Source organism: Acipenser ruthenus, chromosome 4 (genome assembly GCF_902713425.1).
Source record: "Acipenser ruthenus chromosome 4, fAciRut3.2 maternal haplotype, whole genome shotgun sequence".
Taxonomy (NCBI): domain Eukaryota; kingdom Metazoa; phylum Chordata; class Actinopteri; order Acipenseriformes; family Acipenseridae; genus Acipenser; species Acipenser ruthenus.
This window is the reverse complement of record NC_081192.1, coordinates 36,917,704-36,923,594: the sequence shown is the minus strand read 5'-3', so window position 1 is coordinate 36,923,594 and position 5,891 is coordinate 36,917,704. Positions and strand designations below refer to the sequence as shown.

The following is a 5,891-nucleotide window of genomic DNA, read 5'->3' as shown; positions in this document are numbered from 1 at the left end:
ATGACAACCCCAGTTGTAATTATACAGACATCCCCCCCCCCCCCCCCACCCCCCAATGTAAAAACATTTGAGTGTGTAAGATACAGTAAGCAGCCAAAAATCTTGAACAAAATACGTTTTTTTTTGTTTTTTTCACCACTTAGTACCACAGCACTATATTCTTCTACAAGTTAATATTATAAACTATAATAATATAATTTGCCTTTGCGTCATAAGAGGGTGTGTCTAGGTCAAGTAATTAAACCAATGTATGTATTTTAAATATTTTTTTTTTTTTGCTTTATTTTCACTTTACTTGGGTGAGCCCATTTTCCTTCCTGCACCAAAAAGATTGTGAGGCTCAGACGAGGTCGTAATTAGGGTGGCCCTCAAGTGCACAACACAAATACAAACTGAAAAACAGAAATCAAAAAGCAATACAAATAAAATACAATAAAAAAAAAACGATACAAATAAAAAAAACGGAAACAAAGCATTGAAAACCTGTGATTACAAATATAAAAACACAAATGCAAATCAAAAAACAAAAAAAAAAAAAAAAAAAAAAGACGAACTTATCCAGGGCGACTTCCAGTTGTTACATAGTATCACAGTACAAAGTATCGCATTGTAAAATATCACATTACAAGTTATCACATTATTATTATTATTATTATTATTATTATTATTATTATTATTATTATTATTATTATTATTATTATTATTATTATTATTATTATCTCCTCACTCTCTCCCGTTCTTTCGCCCTGAACACACAACCCCAAGTGAGTGAAACACTGCCTCTTATGCAGCGTACCGAGATTCGCTTGCTAATCAATCATTCAATTGGAATCTCTGTACATCTGCACGTGAACAAAGTGTGCTCCCCGTGCTTCCATACTATACACACTTTAATCTGCATGTGAAGTGATTGTGCCATCTTCGTGTCTAAATACCAATATACATTTTAAATCACTCGTGCTCCACATAGCCCCATTATATCCTGTGCACCAATACCTATACACTAACACACCACACGCAACACATAAACATAAAATACACACAGGGGCGGGGCACACTGCCAAACCCACACACACCTTTCACATTGCCACAAGGCATTACTTCAATACAGATGTATCTGAATTTGAAACTGAAGATTTTGTCGTTACAACTTGAAATTTTGTTTTTGAAAAACTAACAAAATAATTTCGCAAAATGGCTAAAACATGTTCCTGTTCCACATCGAACATGCAGAACGTTTACATGCATGAAAGTTTTCATATAGAGCAGTGAAAATTACCTGTAAACAGCAGGTTGTATTAAGCGTAAATAAATATGAATGAATGTTGTTATTTCTTAGATTGTATTTTATAGTTCATTACATTGGTACAAATAATAGAGTGGTTAAATAAAACACTTAATTCTTAAATCAGATTTACCTTAAGATGTTGTCTTCTGATCTTTAAAAGTAGGTGTGTCAAGATGGCTTGTGGATGATGTCAGACCAGGGACAAGACAGAACAAAATAAAAGATTTAAACAAGCCAAACAAAACACTTATACAAAACAAAAAGGCACAGTGGCCAAAACAAACAGAAATGGAACAAAACAAGTATGTTTGGAAACCAGAGTAGCAATTGTTGTATTTCTGGTTTCTTTTGCTTTACCTAACGACTCTCGTTCTGCCTCTGAACACACTAACCCTAAGTGAGTGATTTTGTGCTCCTTTTATCTACAGCTGTGCCAGGGCTCGTTTCCTAAGTAATCATTCACTTCAATCCCGGCACAGTCTGCACATGAAGTAATTGCCCATGTCTAAATACAAATATACATTTTAAATCACCTGTGCTACATAACCCACACTCCATGCACCACTACACACATACATATAAACAATAACACACCACATAAAACACAAAATACACACCGCATAGGTTAAAAACGTTCCTTTTTGATTAGGCTAATTCTTGATTATACTCTGATAACTCTGCTGTGAAAGGTGCTATATAAAAAACAATTGTATTGTATTTTATGTTGCATAATTATGAAATGCGCTTATAAGAGCAATGAAGTGGTTTGTGTCGTTTGTAGCTTACCTGGTTGAGAATCATCTTTAAGTCTTGTGGTGTCAATGACGCCCTGCACACCTTCTAGTTGTTCTGATGAGAAGATGTTCTCCATTTTCTTTTCCAGGGTGGTCAGTTCCACCTGACTAGTTGGTCCTCCTCCTATGTGTGTTGCCGCAGACCAGTTCTAAGCAATCTTCTCTTTAGTTTTGCTTTTCAGCTCACTCACATTTTTTTTTTTTTAGCATGTCTATTGGCTGTGACCCAGAGCATTGTGTTGTATGGCTGCCCATATTGCTTGCTTTCTGGAAGCAAGAGTTTTGGAAGAGGCTGGACCAAACAAGGTATTAGAATTTAAAACAGCCTCCTCCACTAGAATTTCTAACTCCTCAGCGTGCAGTTTTAGTTTGCGTTGCCTCTGCCTGTCCTCTGTGGAGGGCTGTATCAGTTAATCGCTCATTTTCGGTCGATGTAAGCCAACTCCACCTTTCACAATAAGCCACTGACCAAAAGATACACCAAAAGATGCTGGTCACGGGTAAGTCTCAGACATTATCGTGCACATTAAATTATCGCTCACAATACATGTAGTGTGCATGTTATGGTATGTCAATTAGCCAAAGAGTGTTAGTAAATGGGGCAGTACATTCTGATTTATGGTGCACTTTAGACTCACTACTTGATGTGCACGTTAGAGCTACATTTAGTGTCCTTTCGTAAATGAGGCCCTATGTATTTTTTATTTTTTTTTTATAAAATTCACTACAGTAAATTAAAGCAATGCTAATGACTTAAATACGTATTCAAGTGGTACAAAGAAAGATTACTTATTGCGAGAAGAAATAAAACAAGAAATAGCAAATAGCATAGCTGAAAATGGCTGCAACCAAACAGGCTGTAGTTGTTACAGGAATTGTAATTCAAATGCCAGGTGTTAGCACACAGTGAAGCAGAATAGGCCTAATACACCCACAAATGGTCAAAATACATGTTAACAGGATTCAAGAAATACCAACACATATCATGTAACAATGTGCATATGGAGAGTTAAAGGTGGAGTGCCTTGGTTTTAAAAATAGTGTTAACACATTTAAGAAGGTGGTTACCTTTTAAATTCATATTTAAAATATAAGAATTGTGAATAGAATAGGGAAGTCATTGCCTGGCAAGCTCAAAGCAAACACTAAGCGAGGTAAAAACAACTATAGAGCAAAGTGGAGAAACAGAACCCAGAACCCTTCAAAATGAAATGCTTCAAACATCATTAAAAGGTAAAAAGAGAAACAAGTTGCCCATTAAGTAGGACTATGGAACACTATTATAAACTGACACCCAGAATGTATACTTCACTATAAAACTGAATTTGATTGTGGGCACTGCAGCTTTAAATAGCGATTTTTCTCATCCTATGAACAGTTTGATTAGTTTATTAACTAGAACAATTAAAAAGGTCTAATGAAGCTAATTAGGGGTTCAATTAGGGGCTTACTTAAGTAATTGAGAGCTCGGTTGGAATGAAAACCAGAAGACACAGGGGTCCCAGAGTACCAGAAAACCACTGATCAAGGCCCTCCTGGAAGCTTTAAAAAACAAAAAGAAATATGATAAACCAATTAGGTCAATTGCAGCTTATCAGTGGTTTAGTCCACTTCAAGCGGACTAATCGCAGGACTAGAAAATCTCCAGGAACTGAACACAATTTGTCGCAATTGCAGCAAACTCATCAGAGTTAGCTGATCTGATCAAGTGGACCAAGTTAGGCTGATCATGGGAACAAACCCATACTAAGAAATCAAAGATACATTTGAATGAAAATTCACTATCTCAGCATGGTTAATTGTTACAGATTAACTGTATTAAAAGGTGCAAAGCTGAAACAATATTCATATTCTTTAAGTTAAACTGCCCTCACGGTCTACTAGGACAGTGTTTCCCAACTCTGTTCATGGCAGCATACTGTGTCTGCTGGTGTTTGTTCCAACGCAGCGCTCAATTGTTTAATTGAACCCTTCATTGAACTAATTAAGTGATTAACTGGGCATTTTCCCGTTATTTTCAAGCTCTTCGTTTGTTGATACGGTTCAATTAAGCAATTGAGCGCTGCGTTGGAACGAGAACCAGCAGACACAGTGTGCCGCCAGGAACAGGGTTGGGAAACACTGGGCTAGGAGAAACACGTGGATGAAAAATAAAAGTTCTAGTTTAAAAAACAAAAATGCCTATATAACACCGCACAGTGTAATATGTGAAAGCATTGCAAAGCACAATGTACAAGGAGGTATGGCAAGCAGAGTAAGTAGAACAACAATAATAATAATAATAATAATAAACACTGTAAATGCACAGTATTATAAAGAATAAAGTTTCCATGTGTAAAATCCATATTAAAGAGAAAAGGGACAAATCGAAGTAAGCAGACTAGCATAGTCTCTAACTTCATAGGACTAATTTAATCCACTTAATGTGGATCTTTTGTGACCACAGGGGTCTGGTTTAGTACGCTGCAGTCAGTACTGAACTTTTAACGGATGATCCCAACGGTCTAATCAACTATTTGTATGCTGCAATAGGGATTAGCAACGGTGCTAACATTAGTCCAAGCAAGTGGATCAAACTCACTTAATCAACCTGCTGGGCGCATCATGTGGACTAAATTTGGTGCATTGCAATTGACCCAATGACCCTGAATATCAAAAGTGCCTTCCGACAGTCAGAAACTTGCTGTATTCATCTGTTTTAACCAGACTTATCTCAAATGTTGTTTCCATCATAAAATAAAAAAAACTTTTTGGCTGTTTTCTGACAGGTGGAATGGGTGGAATTTACTTGAAGGTGGCAGAATAACTATTCAGTATTTAAATGAGAAACCTATATGTTAATATGTCATTTCAGGATTCAATGTACAGGTGGGATTGAAAGGCAGGCGTGTGTTTCAGGAGACATGGAGAAAGAAGAGCAGATGCATTATGCATTATTTATTTTAGCACGGAGCCTGTTTGAAATAGGTTCCCACCTCCATTAGGTCTCTTTGAAACAGGAGGAACCATTTTGGACAGAAAATACTCAATCCGACCACATCAACCCTTTTTGATTTTTGCACTTAATTTGTATAACATTCCTCATACTGTGGGAATTGGGGTTTTGCAACTGTTCTCATCCTTCCTGGCCATTTTTTATTTTTGCACGAAACACGAAAAACTATGTGAAAGTTAAAACACTGCCACAAAAGCCCTCCAAGACTGTAGGAAAAGCTTTAATATTCAGGGACACTGTGTTCAAGCTGTTTTTAAGTGATTTTTTAACTTACAACTAGGCATGCTGGTACTGTAAAACAGGGAAATAGTTATTTTTAAGCCTCCCTTTGAGGGATCTGTACTTGCTATTTCAAGTTCTAGATGCTGACTTAATATTTTTGATGTTATAGAAACTCCTTTGGCATGTGACTTAAGATTGCTGCCATATTGTGGTCATGTACCTTTTTCTGGTTTACTAACTCTTACTCACACTTGGTACACAGTTGTACTGTATGATTCATAATTTAAACCAACACTGTCTATGGTTGAATTTTAATAATACATTAGTCGGAATAAAATAAATCAATAGATAAATAAATCAATAAGATAAACAACTTTATTGCCTTTTTTTGTCAGTTTTTGTTTAAACAAAAAAAAAAAAAAATGAGATCCGAGAAATGAACAACAAACTTTAAAACAATAATGTTTCAAACAAAAAACACTCTTTCTTCTTCATGTTGCTGGAGTTATTGTGCACCACCTTTGCTACCAGCAGGGGGCTCAGTTAAACAAAATATAGTAACAAAAGCAAAGCAACAACAACAACAACAACA

General features: G+C 36.1%; 1 long non-coding RNA gene across 1 annotated transcript; it reads right to left on the bottom strand.

The window, feature by feature from the left end:
• Positions 1 to 264: 264 nt before the first annotated feature.
• On the bottom strand, positions 265 to 1,659 carry LOC131736860 (uncharacterized). The gene is made up of 2 exons (XR_009328457.1): positions 1,419 to 1,659; positions 265 to 392 (listed from the first exon to the last, which is right to left on the bottom strand). It is a non-coding gene; the product is annotated as an uncharacterized LOC131736860 (long non-coding RNA).
• Positions 1,660 to 5,891: the final 4,232 nt, after the last annotated feature.